This window comes from Pristis pectinata, chromosome 30, assembly GCF_009764475.1.
Source record: "Pristis pectinata isolate sPriPec2 chromosome 30, sPriPec2.1.pri, whole genome shotgun sequence".
Classification (NCBI taxonomy): domain Eukaryota; kingdom Metazoa; phylum Chordata; class Chondrichthyes; order Rhinopristiformes; family Pristidae; genus Pristis; species Pristis pectinata.
In genome coordinates this window covers 6,371,183-6,391,697 of record NC_067434.1, presented here as the reverse complement: position 1 = coordinate 6,391,697, position 20,515 = coordinate 6,371,183, and positions in this window count along the sequence as shown.

Sequence of the window (20,515 nt, the reverse complement as noted above, 5' to 3'; positions counted from 1 at the left end):
CTTCAGCTTTGTGCTGGGTCTGAGGTCTTGATCTTCAAACACTCTCTTCCTCATTTGGCCAATGGCTGTGCTGTGTACTGGAGGCAGTGGAGGCTTTCACAATCGATGCTTTCCTTTGCTGAGCGGTGGCTCCCAAGATCTGTCACTTGTCTGGCTGTTGTTGTGGACCTTTATTGACGGACGGCATCATTGTATTGTGGGGGTAGCTTGGTGGAGGACGTTTGTCTTGCGGACTTCCAGTGTAAGGCTCGTTCTGTCATATGCCTCAGTGAAGGAGTTGGAGCTCACATTCGTTGTCTGCGTACTGCAGTTTGATGACTGAAATTGGAGCGACCTTGGCTCTGGAGTGGAGGTGACACAGGCTGAAAGGTTTCCCATATACCCTATACATTAGCTTTGCTTCAGCAGGAGGCTTGTTGGAGGTGGGGTGCAGTACTGCAGCAAGGAAGATGGATGGGAGCATTGGGCAATGATGCAGCCTGGCTAGAAATCAATCAGCACAGAGACTGGGTTTGTTGTGGGCTCGTTGGTTAACCTGTAGCCGTCATTTAGCAGACATGGGATGGACCTGAATTCCTAAAGGTATCTAAATTTGGGAAGAATACTTCATTGCATCACTCGCTACCTCCTAGTCACTCACTCACGTTCTCCTTCTCTTCGTCTCTTGTGTTCCCAATATCCCTGTTTCCCTCTTTCCGACACACCCCACCCCCAACTCTTACTCCACTGTATTAGGATGCCAGTCAAAAACTGGAGAATTACCAATGTTTAAAACATCCCAGGTAGCCTTCATTGTGTGTCTGGAATAACTGCCCTGGAGAGGAACATAGAACAGTACAGCACAGGACTAGGCCGATGGGCTGAAGGGCCAGGTGGAGGTTGGGTGGGGAGGGGGTAGTCACGTGTTTATGTTTTGATTGGGGAGCGTGTTTTCGTCATTACTTCCCCCCCCCCCCATGGCCTATCTCAACAGGTGGAGACAGCTCAGGGCACCTATCCCCCAATCCCCCTCTGTTCCACCACCTACTTCCCTCCCCCACCCCCCCCCCCCCCCCGTCCTCCCCGGTACATGATCTTACATTTGTCCACTATATACATCACGCCAACCTCCAGTGCCTCCCTCCAGTCCTCGTTCCTGTAACACCTCAGGACCCCACCCCCTAAACCTTCTCCTCACCCCGTGCCCTCCCCCCCTACACTCCTACACTCCTCTTACTGACCATGAGGCCAAATAAACTGCACACCTGCCTACACACGCTCCATATTCCTCCATTCCATATATTCTCATGTGTCTGTCTAAATACCTCTTAAACATTGATCTCATATCTGTTTCCACCACCCCTGGCAGCACATTCCGGGCTCCTACCACTCACTGTGTAAAAAAAACCTGCCTCACACATCTCCTTTAAACTTTCCCCCTCTAACCTTAAAGCTATGCCCTCTAATATTTGACATTTCCACCTGGGAAAACAACCCTGACTGTCTACCCGATCTATGTCTCTCATAATTCTATAAACTTCTACCTGGTCGCCCCTCAGCTCCTGATGCTCCAGAGGAAACAGTCCAAGTTTGTTTAACCTTTCCTGATAGCTAATACTCTCCAATCCAGGCAACGTCCTGGTGAACCTCTTCTGCTTGGACTCCAAAGCCTTCACATCCTTCAATGTAGTGTGGTGACCAGAACTGTACACAATACTCCAAATGTGGTCTAACCAAAGTTTTATACATCTGCAGCATGACTTTGTCAACTTTTACACTCTGTGCCCTGACTGATGAAGGCGAATATGTCATATGCCTTCTGTATCACTCTCTCCACTTTCTGGGAGATATGGACTTGCATCTCAAGATCCCTCTGTACATCAATGCTTCAAAGGATCCTGCCATTTACTGTATATTTTCCTCTGCAAGTAAGTTTTTCATTGCACCTGTGCATACTTGTGCATATGACAATAAACTTGACTTTGACTTTGACTTTCAAAACAAATTATCTCAGACTTCTCTGGATTAAACTTCATCTGTCATTTCTCCACCCAGATTTTCATCTAATCCAAATCCTGCTGTACTCTTTGACAACCTTCCTCACTCAGGTTCAATTCCGGCCACTGCCTGTAAGGAGTTCTTACGTTCTCCCCGTTTCTGCGTGGGTTTCCTCCAGGTGCACCGGTTTCCTCCCACATTCCAAACACGTGCGGGTTAGGAAGTTCTGGGCATGCTATGTCGGTGCCGGAAGTGCGGCGACACTTGTGGGTTGCCCCCAGAACACTCTACGCAAAAGATGCATTTCACTGTGTGTTTCGATATACATGTGACCAATAAAGATATCTTATCTTGTCTTATCTTAAACCCCTAGTTACTGACCTCCAGTCAGAAAAACACCCCTCTACCACTACCCTCTGTCTCAAGTTACCACCTCACCATCGATCCCACGTGACTTAATCTTCTGGACCAGCCTACTATGAGGGACCTTGTCAACAGCTTTACTAAAGTCCGTGTAGACAACATCCACTGGCCTACCTTCATCGATTATCTTTGTCACTTCCTCAAAAACCTCAATCAAATTTGTGAGACAGGATCTTCCCCACAAAAAGCCATGCTGACTTTCCCTAATAATTCCTTGCTTTTCCTAATGCGAGCAAATCCTGTCCCTAAGAATTTTCTCCAATAATTTCCCTACCACTGATGTGAGGTTCACTCGCTGAAAATGTCCCGGTTTGTTCCTGTTGCCAAAAGAACAACATTGGCTATTCTCCAGTCTTCCAAGGCCACGCCCATTACTAAAGAGGATGCAAGACATCTCTGTAAGGACTCAGCAACCTCCTCCCTTTCTTCAGTATCCTGGGATAGATCCCATTTGGCCCTGGCAATTTATCCACCTTAATGTTTTTAAAGAGCCCCTACACCTCCTCCTCCTGAACATTAGCATGCACTGGAATATCAACATACCCTCCATAATCTACCATCATCCATGTCCTTCTCCCTGGAGAATACTGATGAAAAGTGTTCATTAAGGAACTCACCAACTTCTTCTGTCTCCACTCATAAATCCCCTCCTTTGTCCTGGAGTGGACCCACCCTTTCACCATCTACATACTTGCTGCTAATATGCCTATAAAATGCCTTGGGATTCTCCTTAATCCTAGTTGCAAGGACATTTCATGGCCCTCCTAATTCCTTGCTTAAGTTCTTTCTTGCTTCCTCTATCCTCCTCAAGAGCCTTGTCTGAATTCAGCTTTCTAAACCTTACATATGCTTTCTTTTTCTTTTTGACCAAACTTACAATATCTCTTGTCATCCAAAGTTCCCAAATCCTTATCTGGCATCCTCATAGAAACATGCTGGTCCTGAGCTCTAATCAATTGGCCTTTAAAAGATTCCCACACGTCAGATGTGGATTTACCCTCAAACAACCGCTCCCAATTGACTTTTTCCCATTCCTGCGTAATACTGTTGTAATTCGCCTTCCCCCAATTAGGCACATTTACCCAAGGAGGAGTCTTATCCATAACTATCTTAAAACTTATGGAATTATGGTCACTGTTCCCAAAATGCTAACTCATTTAAACTTTGATCACCTGGCCAGCCTCATTCCTTACTATAAGGTCTAGTACAGCTCCATCCCTAGGTGGACTATCTACATATTATTTCAAGAAACTCTCCTGGATGTACTTAACAAATTCTGCCCCATCTAAGCTCCTTGCACTAAGGGAGTCCCAATCAATATAAAGGAATTTAAAGTCGTCTGCTACAACAACCCTGTTGTTTTTACATCTGCCTGCATATCTGTTTCTCTATCTCTCACTGGCTTTTGGGAGGCCTGTAGTGTAACCCTACAGTATTTTTTACACATATATATGTATGATATGTGTGTGTGTGTATGTGTGTGTGTGTGTGTGTGTGTGTGTGTGTGTAAAACACTATGTTCTGCATTCCGTTTTTCTTTTTACTACCCTAATGCACATGTGTACATGTATGGAATGATCTACTGGATGGCATGCAAGCAACCTTTTCACTGTATTTCAGTACATATGACAATTAAAAACCAATACCAATACAATCACCAATAATTATATATGAGTGGATATTTTCCAGACTGGGAACAGTTTTATAGTGGTGTCAGGGTCCTTTTTTGATTTACTACACTCTGCAATTTTCTTATGTGACCTAGGCTAAGGTAGGGCACAGTTTTATGTACTGATAATAGTAGAAAAAAATGTCATAGTCTTCAGGGACCATGCACAGGACGTTGAGGGGGCAGATGCACATCAGATAGAAATCACCACAGAATGATGCTTCAATTGATAAACAGCATATGATATTGATAATTATTGATGAGTGTGGCTGGACAGGAGGATATGATTTGAAAAGAAAACATGTAGGTCATTGCAAATTTATAGAGCTGGGGATAGAACGTAGAAGTGTAGAGATCACTTCTAGAGGTTGAACTAAATAAATCATTGACTCATTCTCAGCAGGAATAGTGTGGACAATTCTGGGAAGATGAGACGGCTTTCGAAAGGAAACAGAGGAGGTTTGCCAGGACATTGTCAGGAATGAGGGACTTCAGTTTTAAGGGGTGCCTGGAAAATGTGAGAGGTTGAGAGGTGACCTCGCTGAAAGCTTTGGACAGAGCAGACAAACAGGCAAGTGCTGACAGATCCACTCTGATCTGTCTCTGAAACACTTAATCAAAAGCAATCTAAAGTGCAGCCTTCCGTTCTATTTGACTGGCAGCCCCCAGGACACCTGTGCTCCTTGGTTCCAACAGAACGACGTAAACTTCCTCAGCTCTCCCCGTTCTCAAGCTGGGAAACCTGACTGCTGAATCTGTGCCAGGGCAAACCTGGCACAAGTACAAAGTGCCCATTGAAATCAGTGGGAAGAAACAACTATCAGGAGAATAGTAAATGGAGCTTTTTTCATTTAATTTGGTTGGTTTTAATGTATTTAATTAAATTTTTCATATTTTATATTTCCTTACAACTCAGAAGGAGCCCATTCGGTCCCTTGAGTCAATGCCAGCTCACAGTGCTATCCCATTCCTCCACTAAATTTCCCTGTAACCCATTCCCATCCACTCCCCCCAGATTCTACCACTGACCTACACACGAAGGGCAATTTACAGTGGTCATTTAACCCACCGACCTGCACATCTTTGGGATGTGGTAGGAAACCTGAGCATTCAGGGGGAAATCCAAGAGCACACAGGGAGAACACGCAAACTCCACACAGACAGCACCGGAGGTCAGGATCGAACTGGGATGACGGAACTCTGAGGCAGTGGCCCTACCGTCTGTGCACTACTCCACTTTTTCTGGTCTTATTTTTATATTAAAAAATTCCTTTATGTCTTACTTTCATTTTTAATATTCCCTGTAATTTTAAATGTTTGTCAATGTCAGATATTCAAGGTAAAGAACAACTTAACTGCAGGTAAACCTGGGTGTGGGGCCTTGTTGAGTGTTGACGTCATTCAGAGTCACAAAGAAAGACAGAGTCAAGTACAAGCAGCACAACACAGTCCCTTCTGCCCAATGAGTCCATTCTGACCATCAACCACACATTTGCTCACCTGCATTAATCCCATTTTTTATTCTCCCCACATTCCCCCCAGATTCTACCCCTCACCTACACACTAGGGGCAATTTACAGCGACCAATTAACCCACCAACCCCCACGTCTTTGGGATGTGGGAGGAAACCAGAGCACTCGGGGGAAACTCATCTTGATGATAGGGAGAATGTGCAAACTCCACCCAAGGTCAGGATCGAACCTGGGTCTCTGGCGCTGTGAGGCAGCTGCTCTACCAGCTGAGCCACTATGACACCATTCTGGGAGGGCAGCCAGCTACTTGGGAGGGTACAACGCTGTACCTGACCGGTTGATTGGAAACATTGTGCCTTGGACCATCCTTGAAGAAATAGTATGGTTGAAGGGCAGGTGATCAGGTGGCTGGCAAGTAAACAAGACATTCTGGGCTAGTACGTTTAACATGATGGGACTATCTAGCAGAACGTGCTCAGAGGATCATTAGTTTTGTAAAGGGAGCTTTACTGTACATTCACCCATGTGATGTCTGCACTCTGAGGATTCAATGATGTCCAGTTCCTGCACACTTCTATCCCCCATCAGGAAGGCCTCAGGGATCTCCGCTTCTTTCTGGATAACAGACCCAACCACTTCCCCTCCACCACTAACCTCCTCGTCTGGCAGAACCGGTACTTGTTATGTTTGTTCTTCATCAAGAGACAAACTTCACGTGGGTTTAACATCTGAACATTTTATTAACCAACACCAGACTGACTTGCTTTCCCTCTGTTTTTTTGCAGCCAGTTCCTGTTCCTCCATGTGACCCCTTGCATTGCCTACTGGGAACTGTAGTTCTTTATTATAACTACAAAATAACACAGTACTCACCCTCAACAACTTCTCTTTTGGCTTCTCCATTTTCTCCAGAGAAGGAGTAGCCACGGACACTCGCATGGGCCCCAGCTATACCTGCCTTTTCATTGGCTACATGGAACAGTCCATGTTCCAAGCCTAGACCGGTAATGCTTCCCAACTCTTTCTCCGCTACATTGACGACTGCATTGGGGCTGCTTCCTGCACCTGTGCTGAACTCATCAATTTCATCAACTTCGCCACCAACTTCCACCCTGCCCTCAGATTCACTTGGTCCATCTCCAACACCTCTATCTCCTTTCTTGACCTCTCTGTCTCCATCTCGGGAGGCAGATGATACACCAACACCTTTTTCAAACGTACTGATCTGTTCTCATGATGAGGCTTTCCATTCCAGAACCTCTTTTTCAGAAGGTGGGGTTTCCTCCCACTACTACTGAAGCAGCCTTCACCTTCATCTCCTCCACTTCCCGCACATCCTGCTCTCACCCCAGTCCCCCCCCCACTGATAAAACAGGGATGCAGGGATTGTCTTCTTGTCCTCACCTACCACCCCAAGATCCTCCGCAACTTCCGCCATCTCCAACGGGATCCCATCACCAGACACATCTTCCCCTCCCCTACCCTCTCTGCTTTCCGCAGGGATCGCTCTCTCCGTGACTCCCTTGTGCGCTTGTCCTTTCCCTCCGATCCCCGTCCAGGCACTTATCCCTGCAACCGTGCTAAGTGTTACACCTACCACCACACCTCCTCCCTCACCACCATCCAGGGCCCTAGACAATCCTTCCAGATGAGGCAGCGCTTCACATGTGAATCCTTTGGTGTCACTTATTGCATCCGGTGCTCCCGGTGCTCCCTCTTTTACATCGGTGAGACTTGACGCGGATTGGGGGATCGCTTCGTCGAGCTCCTTCGGAGCTCCCGGTGGTCAGCCATTTTAATTCCACTTCCCATTCCCACACCGACATGTCTGTCCACTGCCTCCTCTACTGTGAGGTTGAGGCTAGATGCAGATTAGAGGAACAACATCTCATATTCCACCATGGTAGTCTCCAACTTGACGGCATGAACATTGATTACTCTAACTTCTGGTAACCACTCCCCTCTGTCCCATCCACTATATTTTTACCCTTATCTCACTTTACCCTCATCACCCCTTCTCTTTCCCCTCCCCTGCCCTCTCCATCTGCCCATCACCCACACATTCCTCCCTCTAGTTCCCCTCCTCAACTCCTTCCCTTTATTCCACGGTCCACTGTCCTCTCCTATTAGATTCCATCTTCTTCAGCCCTTTGTCACTTCCACCTATCACCTCCCAGCTTCTTACACCATTCCCATTCCCCTCCTCCCTCTCCTGCCTATCAACCCCCCCTCACCTGGATCCACCTATCACCTGCCAGCTCTTGGTCCTCCACCCCCCCCCCCCCCATCCTTTTATACCGGCCATCTCCCTTCTTTCTTTCCAGTCCTGTTGAAGGGTCTCGACCTGAAGTGTCAGCTGTCCATCTTCCTCCACAGATGCTGCCTGACCCACTGAGTTCCTCCAGCATTTCGTGTGTTGCTCCAGATTCCAGTATCTGCGGTCTCTCTTGTGCCTCTCAATGATATTATTGTGCAAAATTTCGGAATATATTTTAAAACCTTCCATTGACTGTCCTCAGTACATGAGCTTATGAAAGTGTTGTTAAGATGGTGAAGAGAAATGGAAAATATATGGGGAATCCAGAGAAACGATTGAAGAGCAGTTAACAGAAAAAATAGTAGTGAGTAAAGCAAACTGAGAAACTTCATTGTGGAAAATTAACTCAGTCCAAGAATGGAAACAGTGGTGTAACTGAGACAGCAGGAAGGAAAGGAGAGGAAATGGAGACTGAGAGAAACTAGGGCAAGAACAAAAGGAGCAAAAATGATTCTGATGGAGAATAGATGTCCACGAGCAGATAAGAGGGAACATTTGGTTGAAAGCTGTAAGATAAGAATGAAGGGCACTGTGGTTTAATAATGAACAATAAAACAAAAGCAGCTCAGGAAAATTCTGACTGAAAATCGGATACAAAAGAGAAAGAGGACAAAGTGACTCAAAAGAGCTGTGATGTTAGGGTGGGTCAAGAGGGAGATGAGTGCAGAGATATTTGTGTAATGGGCCTGACCGACCCTTTAAGTAAAAGGTGGATGATCCTTGTTGGAACCATGTCTCCACACCGAGCTTTATTCCCTCTGCCTAAGCCACAACAATCAATCCAATAAAGTCACCAATGGGATTTCAAACCTGAAGTTAGTCTGAAGATTCTGACTGAATGTATTGGCTGTGGCCACAACAACATTGTAGGACCTCCAAGGTAAAATATCATGGTGGGGAGTGAGGCTTCATACAGGGGTACTGCTAAACAAAAGTTGATTCCATGCCACATAAGTATTTTTAAATAAAATCTTGTTCAAAGGTAAGATTTAACAAGAAAATGGAAACTGAGAGTTGAAGAGTCAAGTGAAATTCAGAACTTAGGATTCAGCCACCAGTGTAACGTGTTTAAGATCCAGGATGTGCAAGAGGTCAGAAGTGGAGAAGTTCTTGGAGCATTGCAGGGTTGGAGGTGGTTACAAGTCAGGGAGGGACAAAGGCATGGAGAGACGTGGAAACAAAATGAGGCCTGCACACAGATTGTAGCTGTACAGTTTCTTAATGCAGGATAAAGTGAAAAGGAGTTGTGCTAGCCATGTCAGGACCCCTCTGAATTAGTTCCAGTGCTGCTCCTGGTCATCACTTATCAAAGATCACAAGATCACAAGACAAGGGAGCAGAAGTAGGCTATTCGGCCCATCGAGTCTGCTTCAAAGAAAAGGGGAAAAAAAAGATAAAGGAATGAGAAGGGGGGGGGGGTCAATGAAAAAAAACTATTCTAACCCCAGTTTCCGGCCTTATCCCCATATCCCTTGATATTGACTAATTAGATATCTATCTATCTCCTCCTTAAACACCTCCAATGATCTAGCCTCTACTGCTGTATGTGGCAAGGAATTCGATAAATTCACTACCCTCTGGCTAAAGAAATTTCTCCCCATCTCTGTTCTAAACCTGTACCCTCTAATTCTAAGATTGTGCCCCCTGGTCCTGGACTCACCCGCCAAGGGAAACAGCTTGGCCACATCTACTCTGTCCAGTCCTTTCAACATTTTAAATGTTTCTATGAGGTCCCCTCTCATTCTTCTGTACTCCAGTGAGTACAGTCCAAGAGCCGACAAATGCTCATCATATGTAAGCCCTTTCATTCCGGGAATCATCCTCGTAAATCTCCTCTGAACCCTCTCCAACATCAGCACATCCTTCCTAAGTTATGGGGCCCAAAACCGTACACAGTATTCCAAATGAGGCCTCACTAGTGCCCTGTAGAACCTCATCAACACTTCCTTACTTTTATACACTATACCTCTCGAAATCAATGCCAACATAGCATTCACTTTCTTTACCACCGATCCGACCTGGTGGTTAACCTTTAGGGTATCCTGCACGGGTACCCCCAAGTCCCTTTGTACTTCTGTACTTTGAATTTTCTCCCCTTCTAGATAATAATCTGCTCGTTTATTTCTGTTTCCAAAGTGTACAACTGCACGTTTCTCAACATTGAATCTCATCTGCCATTTCCTTGCCCATTCTCCTAAACTATCTAGGTCTCTCTGCAACCTTCCTGTCTCCTCAATACTCTCTACTCCTCCACCTATCTTGGTGTCATCCCCAAACTTAGCCACAAAACCATTTACTCCATCATCCAAATCGTTAATGTACAAGGTAAAAAGAAACGGCCCCAACACCAACCCCTGCGGAACACCACTAGTAACCAGTAGCCAACCAGAACAGGATCCTTTTATTCCCACCCTTTGCTTCTTGCCAACCAGCCAATGTTGCACCCATTCTGTTATCCTACCTGTAATTCCATGACCTCTCATCTTATTAATCAGTCTCTTGTGTGGCACCTTGTCGAAGGCCTTTTGAAAGTCTAAATACGCAACATTTACTGTCTCTCCCTTATCCACCCTACCTGAGATTTCTTCAAAAAACTCCAATAGGTTGGTCAGGCAGGATCTTCCCTTCATGAAACCATGTTGGCTTGGACCTATCTTGCCTTGCACCTCGAGTTATTCCATAACCTGATCCTTGTGGATTGATTCTAATAACTTTCCCACCACCGATGTCACACTAATAGGTCTGTAATTTCCTTTATGCTGCTTCCCACCTTTCTTATACAGCGGAACTACATTTTGCAGTGAATTTGGATAGTTAGTGGTTTTAGGTTGGAGTGCGTACTTTTGATGAAACAACAGGTAAAAAAAAAGGCCTCCATCCAAATATAATGATTTATAGTGTGTTACAACTTAACACTTCCTTGGCAAATCATTGGTAATTAGAAGTGATTTACAAAAGATCAGAAGGATCTCACTCATTCCCTTGTATTCTGACACTAACACCTATAACCACTTAAGCAACTGATACAAAAATGATTTCATGTCATGGCTTGTTAATTAACTTATTAATCCTTCCCTCAGTTCACCCTTATCTCACAGAGTCATAAAGCACAGACACAGGCCTTCAACCCAGTCCATGTGACTATCAGGCACCCAGTTACACCAACCCCAATTTTTCCTTTCAGATTCCCATCAATCCATTCCTCCCAACCCCCAATACTCCTTCCATTGACCTACAACAAGGGCAATTTACAATAGTTAATTCATCTACCAGCAGCACTGGAGACGATTTGCCAACAGCAGCTTTTAACTGTGTACAGCCTCCAGCAGGCACAGTAGTGTAGTGGTTAGCGTAACGCTTTACAGTGCCAGCGACCCAGGTTCAATTCCCGCTGCTGTCTGTAAGGAGTTTGTACGTTCTCCCCATGTCTACATGGGTTTCCTCCGGGTGCTCCGGTTTCCCCCCACATTCCAAAGACGTATGGGTGAAGAAGCTGTGGGCATGTTATGTTGGCGCCGGAAGCATGATGACACTTGTGGGCTGCCCCCAGAAAGATGCATTTCACTGTGTGTTTCGATGTACATGTGACTAATAAAGATATCTAGATATCTAAAATCCAGCACTTGTGCTTCTCATTTAAGCTTTGAGTTTTTGATTGTGAGGCTGTCAGTCCACCAACGAGAGCTGGGCAAGCACGCTGCAGTTGATGGGGTTGTGACTATGAAAGGCGCATGTCCATCTTTGCTGAGGGGGAAACTACTGCTGAGATAGAAAGAATGTGAAAAAGATGAGGCAGAGTGAAACCCTCTCCCAACTAGAACTGTAGGACTGCACAAGCAACAGAAGATGCTAAAATTTCTGCATTTAACACAGAAAATGCAGGAAACAGCTAGCAGGTAGTATAGCACAATGGGGAGAGAGCAACAGGTTTAATGTCTCAGATCATCATCCTTCGATCAGAACCGGGAAGACTTAAAAATGAAACAACGTGCAGAGAAGGGGAGAAAACAGGTGTGGAATCCAGCAGAGGCTGATTGTGAAGACCAGTAGTCAGCTGAACGAAGGGGTGGTCAAGGTTGGTGAATAACAAAAGGTGTGTCTGAAGGAGGTGTGCATAGGAGAAGAGGAATAAAATCCAAAGGAAGATGCGGAATACCGGAAAAGTGAGAAACAGAGTTGAAAGGACTGGTTAGCTGAAATTATTGGATTTGTTTTTGAGCCCTCAGTACTGCAATGTGCCAAGCTGGAAGCCTCATTGAAACAATCTGGGAGTCCAAAAACAAAGAGGTTAGAGTGGGAGTGGGAGGTAACAGTAGTAACAGAAGTAACAGGTGATTGGCATCTCAGGATCAATGTTGTGGACTGAACGGAGGTGTTCTGTAAAGTGACCATCCAACCTGAATTTGGCTTCTCCAGTGTAGAAGAGACCACACCATGAGCACTGAATACAGTACACTAAATTGGAAGTAGTCCAAGTGAATCACTGCTTCACCCAGAAGGGCTCTTTGCTTTCCTGGATGATGGGAAGAGAGCGGTGTTGCATGGGAAGGTACAGTGAAATGAGAAGCGGGCACTGGTGGAGATGAAAGAGTGAACCAGGGAATTCAGGAGAGATTGATCCTTTTGGAATTCTGACAGAGGAGGGGAAGATGGTAACGGAATGATCTGTTGAACGCAGAGGCTGGTAGGGTGAAAGATGAGGTTCAGGGAAGCCTATCCAACTTCTTGGTGGGAGAGTGAGGAAGTGCAGAATTTGGAAGAGATGAGGCTGAGAGCTTTGTCAACCGTGGTGCAGGGGAGACCCCATCTGAGGCAAAAGGAAGGCACCTCAGTAGTACTCCGTTGGAAAGTGTCATTGTCAGAACTGATGTAATGGAGCCAGAAAAAATGAGAGTGTAGGGGTATGTTTTTATGGCACTGGAGATATTGGTGCAGCTGGTAAAAGATATAAAAGAACAAAAGGGTGCTAGCTCAAGTAAGAACAAACAAATAAAAGATATATAAGGGCTTAATTGATACGTTGGCTTCAAAGGAAATGTTTTCAAAGGGGCCATAGGCTACAGCAATTAACCTCTGTGGGAATGTGGGAGAAGTGCTGGCTTTAGGAACATCTGGTCAATAGGATGTGACTACTAATATAAGTAATAGTTACAAGTGGCACCCATTGATTGGTTGGATCAAGGGTGTTTGGTTATGATCAGGATACTGACCAGGGCCAGGGGTCTCACCTCTGGTTGGTCACTGGCTAATAGTTAAATGTTTGAGGATTGGTCAAGACATTGTTCATCTATGATGTGTAACTTTGGAATTGGATGATACAGCTCTATGCTTAAAGTATAAGTTGTGATGTTGCAGTCTTCCTGTATCAATGTATCTAGGGGACTTCATTGTATATTCTTGAAAGGACTGGTGAATAAAGTAACTTGAGTTTTGACTGATTATTGTGGGGATTTGGAGAGTGTTTGAACTCCTGTAGCAGGGAGACTGGAATAGAATCCTAACAGGAAGAAGATGCTCCCTCATGCTGTAAATTCCTGTACTTCATGCCCAGGAATTTGCTTCTATCATCCAAAGCAGCCAGGCCCAATGTGCATCCAGCACCTCTGGACATTTGAAAGGGAATTTCTGTCAGTAGATCAGGAGGAAGGTGGTAAGTTGTTATTTATTTTATCTCTTTTAATTACTTCTTAATGTTTTAATGCTTTTCAATTTTTTAAATAAACTTTGAAAAATCTTTGCAGTGATTTTAATGTTTTTGAAGTATCTCTATAATATTCATTATAATAGAGAGCCTTAATAGAGACATCAGGCAGATTTCTATCCCAAGCCTGCCTTCTGTCAAAAGCCATTGAGGCTTCCTGGGTCAGATATTCAGTGGTATGCTGCCTGTGGTCTCCTTATTGTCGAGGCTTTGCTACACCTCGCCCCATCCCTCCCAGGTACAAAGGGTTGGCATCTCACCCCTCCGCATCCAAACCCGGTGAGCTCCGCAGATGGCAAATATGCTTCAGATCAATTTGGCCCAACAGTTAAGGAGGAATAGGATCAATGAAGAAAACATCAGCGACCCGGGTTCAATTCCGGCCACTGTCTGTAAGGAGTTTGTACGTTCTCCCCGTGTCTGCGTGGGTTTCCTCCTCCCACATTCCAAAGATGTATGGGTTAGGAAGTTGTGGGCATGTTATGTTGGCACCGGAAGCATGGCGACACTTGTGGGCTGCCCCCAGAACACTCTACACAAAAGATGCATTTCACTGTGTGTTTCGATGTACATGTGACTAAAAGATATCTTATCTTATCATTAAATATTAAATAGAACATATAAATTGATTTGCCTGGATTACATTAATGAACGGTCAGAGAAACAACCCATAGTCATTAGAGATAACAAACAAAATAGGCTTTGTAGCAGTAAATGCATAAAGAATATATTAAATAGTGTAACAGGACCGTAACTGAGAAATCAGAAAAGACAAAACAGAAAATAGATTTAGAGCAAAAGAAAGTAGGACAATGATAACGAGGTAGTTGGACTTCAGTCTGGAATTAAAAGGGAGGTTCTGAACACAAAATGTAACTTAATAATAGAGAAAAGCAGCTACTTTTAAGGGACAACAGTATAACACGGAGGGGGCTTGGCTCGGGGAACAGGCAACTGGATAGAGAGACAACATGATTAAGTGGGACTGGAAATCTGAGAGCACTTATTCAGGAGCTAAGAGAACTGAAGAAAGAATATCAGAGCATTGAAGTCCAAAGAAAAGGGATGAAACAAGATCCAAAGAGTCATCATTACATTTAAGTTTTTATCACTATTGTTCCTCAGGGACATCTTATTATCTACTTGCCTATTGATAAATCTGACATTTTAGAATGAACAGGATGTGTTCTGAGAGACTTGCATTGACTGGTTGCTGTCACAACAGAAACAGTCACACAATTAAGTCAAACCATTTGTCCCTGAAGCTTTGGTATCATATGAATAAACTTTTGTTGTCTGACATGGTATGTGATGCAGTGTTTTGGATATTGGGGTCAGTTCTTTGAGATGGATCTCCACTTTCCCTTCAATGAAATCATGTAAAATCTTTGATCCACTAACCCGGCTGAATTGGATGGAAAACTGCCCTTCACTGCCAGAGCACCGATCACTCACAGCACAATGCTTCACTTACTCATAAGGAGGGTTTGTTGGATAAGGCGTGACAGTCATGTTAAATAATTCTGGGAGAGATGGACGTTTCCTCATAAAATCAAACAGGAATTTAACATTTTACCAGGTGTTGAGGAACTAAGCTTTCTCTTCAGGACTGCACAGTCAAATAATTCAGACACTAGAGCAACTGGCAGAAATGTCAGACAATGAATCTCCCAACATTAAGTCAGAGTCTCAGAACACTGGAGGAAGGTATGATTCAGAAAACCTTCTTCAATCATAAATAGTAGGTCCACGGGAATGGGATCAGTAGTCGTCAGGAATGAGAGGAGCGAATATGTAGGGGGATCACAGATATCTGTAGGCATAATAGGGTTGTAATAACAGGTGATTTAACTTCCCTAATATTGACTGGGATTGCCAAAGTGCTGGGTCAGAATTTAACTGTGCATATATGTAGATGGCCCAACTAGAGAGGTACAACAATTGACCTCCTCTGGGAAATAAGGCTGGGCAAGTGACTGAAGTGTCAGTGGGGGAGCACTTTGGGACCAGTGGCCATTATTCTATTAGTTTTAAAGTAGTTATGGGAAAAGATGTGACTGGTCCTCAAGTTAGATTCTTCATTTGGGGCAAGGCTAATGTTGATGACATTAGACAGGAACTTGCAAAGGTTGATTGGAAGAGGCAGGTAAAGGGACGTCTGGCAAGTGGGAAGCTTTTAAGGGTGAGGTAGGGAGAGTTCAGGGCCAATATTTTCCTGTTAGAGTGAGGGCAAGGCTGGCAGGATTGGGGAACCCTGGCTGGTAAGGAATATTGAGGATCTGGTCAGGAAAAAGGAGGCATATGTCGGGTATAGGCAGCTGGGATAAAGCATCAGGGATGTAGGCGTATACTTAAGAAGGAAATCAGGAGGGCTATAAGAGGACATGAGTTATCTTTGGAAGATACGATGAAGGAGAATCCTAAGAGACTCCTAAGTGTATTAGACGTAACTGGGGAGACAATAGACCCCCTTAAGGATCAATATGTCATCTGTGTGTGGAGCTACTGGAGATGGTGGGAGGGTTGTGAGGTCTTAAGTGAATACTTCTCATCTATGTTTATGTTAGAAAAGGTCATGGAAGCTGGGGAATTCAGAGAAGGAAACAGTAATGTCCCGAAACCTATTGATATATCGAAAGAGGAGGTGTTGGTGGTCTTGAGGTGCATAAAGGTGGATAAATCCCTGGGTCCTGACCAAGTGTATCCTAGGACATTGTGGGAAGCAAAAGAAGAAATTGCTGGATCCCTGGCAGAGATTTTTGTATCTTCCTTAGCTACAGGTGAGGTACTGGAAGACTGGAGGGTGGCTAATCTTGATTAAGAAGGGCTGCAAGGACAAAGCATGGAACTACAGGCCGGTTAGCCTAACATCAGTGGTGGGAAAGTTACTGGAGGAGATTCTGAGAGACCGGATTTATCTGCATTTGGAAAGGCATGATTAGAGATGGTCAGCATGGCTTTGTGCATGGGAAATCATGTGTCACATTTTTGACTGAGTTTTTTGAGAGGTGACCAAGAGGATTGATGTGGACAGGGGGTAGATTGTGTCTAGATGGACTTGCTAAACTGCCTTACTAGCCAATTGCTTTGATAGGCTTCTTGGTCATTGAGTGGAAAGACTTCAGCTGGTAGACCTGCAGTGGAGAAGAAGGGAGGGAAGAGACCGTGTTGGGGTTCATGTGGTGCAGAGAGGGGTTTTCGGAGAACTTCTGGGTCACTATGACATGGATCATTTTGGGGGAGATTAAGAAGTTGAGGGGAAACATGGCAGGGGAGCAGGTGAGTGAGGTGAGGTACACAGTTGGGCTGGTGATTGGTGAAAATTCAAACCCACTTCTCCCACGTCAATCTCTGAGCCACGCATTTAACTCTCTGATCTTATTGACCCTGTGCCAACTTGCGCGTGGCTCAGGTAGCAGTCCAGAGATTATTACCTTTTTAGTTCGGCTTTTCAATTTAGTCCCCAGCTGCTCAAATTCCCTCAGCAGAATCTCTTTCCTTGTTCTACCTACGTCATTGGTACCCAGATGGACTACGACAACTGGATCCTTCCCCTCCCACTCCAAATTCCCCTGCAGGTCAGATGAGATGTCCCAAACCCAGGCACCAGGCAGGCAACACAGCCTTCAGGTCTCTCGATCCTTGCGACAGAGAATTGTCTATTCCCCTGACTATACGATCCTCAATTACAATGACATTTCTCTTCTCTGGCCCCTCTTGAATGGCTCCCTGAGCCACAGTGCCACGGTTCCGTTGCTCATCCTTCCTACAGCCCCCACTCTCGCCCACACAGGGAGCAAGAATCTCAGACCTGTTGGACAAGCTCAAGGGCTGAGCTCCTCCAGCACTACCTCTTGGATCCCCCTACCTGCCTCACTCACAGCCACACCCTCTTGTCCCTGACCACAGGCCAAATTTGAAGTAGTTAATCTAATGGGTGTGACTGCCTCTCGAAACACAGTGTCCAGGTAACTCTCTCCCTCCATGACATGTCACAGTGTTTGAAGCTCAGATTCCAGGTCATCAACTTTAAGCCTGAGTTCCTCAAGCAACCAACACTTGCTGCAGATGTGGTCACCAGGAACCACAATGGGGTCCACCAGCTCCCACATCATGCAGCTACAACACATCACCTGATGGAGGTTGATGCAGGGGACGGGTGGTGGTGGAGTACAAGGGTGGGTGATACACTTGTGACTGTTTAACAGCAGTGACCTGAGATGATTTCATCATAGAATCATACAGCAAGGAAACAGGCCCTTCAGCCCACTGAATCCATACCCACTATCAACCATCCATTTACACTAACCCTACGTTAATTCCATTTTTAATTCTTTTCATCTCCCCCCCAGATTCTGCCATTCACCCACACACTAGTGTCACAGGGAGAACGTGCGAACTCCACATCAACAGCACCCGGGGTCAGGATTGAACCTGGGTCTCTGACACTGTGAGGGAACAGCTCTACTAGCTGCATCACTATCCCACTCCGTCTCTGTGCTTCCAATCTTGCAGCCGTCAAAATGTGGAGCTTACGGAGAGATCTGTGCCCTGGTGTCTTCCAGTTGGGGTGGAAGGATTACGGAGATCCATCTGGAGTTGGGCATGAAATAATCTCATTTTCCTCGGATCAGTGGGGCGGTAATAAAGCAGTTTACAGAGCCAACTTACCAGCAAACAATTCATCTTAAAGGAAACAGCAGCCAGTGACATTTACCTGAAGTCAGCCCAGATATTCTATTGTTTGACTGCTAAATTAACAGTTGCAATTTTTTAAAGTTAAAGCACACAGAGGAAAGTGAGATCAGGCCATCGAGGTTGCTTATAAGTGGTTTGGAGCACAGGGTTGGGAGAGTTGGGATGTGATTAGGAGGTCTGGGCGATGAGATTGGGAGAGGTGGAGCAGGGATGAGATTGGAAATAAGGATGGGATTAGGAGAGATGAAATAATGGAGGGGTTGGGAGAGGTAGGGAAGATGTGGGAGCATGAGAGAAATACATTGGGATACATGGACTAAGGAATGAAAAAGGAAGAGAACAACTGGGGTCACAAGAGATGGAACTAGTAACAGGCCATTCATTCCTTGACTTTGCTCTATTCCATAAAATCATGGCCGATCTTGTACCTCAGTGCTATTTTCCTGCACTAATATCTCTTGATGTTTTTAATATCCAAAAATCTATTGATTTCTTGAATAACTCAGTGACTGAACAACCACAGCCCTCTCAGGTAAAGAATTCCAAAGACTCACCGACCTTCGGTTGAAGAAACTTCTCCTTACCTTTGTCTTGAACCACTGGCTTCTTACTTGTGTGATTGTGACCCCTGATTCTGAACTCTTCGACCAGGTGAACCATTCTCCCTACAACTTCCCAATAAAGCACTTGAAGAATCTTGTATGTTTTACCAAGATCTTCTGTTTTTCTGAACTTGAGTGAGGATAAGTCCTGTCTGCTTAATATCTTCTCATAATATCAACCACATATCCCAGGAATCAACTGGTGAACCTACATTACACCCTCTCTACAGAAAGCATATTTTTACTTTGGGACCTGAACACAATATTCCAGGTGCAGTCTCAAAAGGACGTTACGTAATCACAGAGACACAGGAGACTGCAGATGCTGAAATCTGGAGAAACAATCTGCTGGAGGACCTCAGTGGGTTGAGCAGCATCTGGGGTGGGTGGGGGGGGGGGGGGGGGGGAAGGAAATGTTGATGTTTTGGATCAAAACCAGGGACCTAAACAGCCTGCAATTACAAGAGTTGTAACACTTGTTCTTCTACCTCCTCCCTCACCACTATCCACCGAAACAGCTCTTCCAGGTGAGGCAAAGATTCACATGCACCTCCTCCAATCTGAGTCACGATGCAGGGTTTCCTTCACCCCCCACAGATGCTGCTCAGCCCACTGAGTTCCTCCAGAGTTGTTGTGTAATTGCAGTAATATGTCTTCACATTTGTGTTCAAATCATCTTTTAATAAAGGTTAAACAACATTTGCCTTCCCAACTGTAGCTAAATCTGCACATCATTTGTACATAAGGATACCTGGGTCCCTCTGGACCTCACTATTTAAAATAACTCTACATATTAATTTTTTCCACCCTGTAATCCTTTAGAATGTCCTGGCCCATTCCCTGAATCTGTCTTGATCCCCCTTGGCCTCACAATCTACCTTGTTATAACCTTGCACCTTATTGTCTGCCTGCACTGCACTTTCTCTGTAACTGTAACACCTTATTCTGCATTCTGCTATTGCTTTTCCCCTGTACTACCTCGACGTACTAATGTGATGAAAGGATCTGTATGGATGGCATGCAAAACAAAGTTTTTCATTGTACCTTGGTACATGTGACAATAATAAACCAATTTAATTTACCAAGGTGTGGTAACTTGTATTACAATAATACAGAAATGGTGATGAGCTGGTTTATCTGCATGGAGTCACCTTTATTTCTCTCTGCCTTTGCCCCCGACACCACCCCCCCCCAAGCTCCCCCTGCTAATTAAGGTGGCACTACAGCAACCCAATGCAGATTACCACAATGAAATACCCAACTCAATATACTACACTCCTCCCCAGGAGTATACAGATTATAACAACCCATCAACACAGAACAAAACAGTTATCAACTCCTGGGCTGAAGCAGACTGTTCATTGTTGGAAAGGATCCAGATTATTCTTCCCACTTTTAGACCTTGCTGCCATAGCTGATGTATTCAATTTAAAGGCCAAGTCTCTCTGGTGTATTCCATTGCCTTGTTTCATATTTTCACTCAGAGTGATTGATGCTGGGTGATCATTTGCCTGTGGAACACATCCTGCTGCACTCTCACAAGGAGGGGCAAAGTCCTCCATGATCGGGTAGTATATCTGCTGGTGGTGGTAGAATTCGTGAAGGTATGAAGAAAGTCCACATGAACGTGGGCAAGTCTACGTTCAACTTGACCTG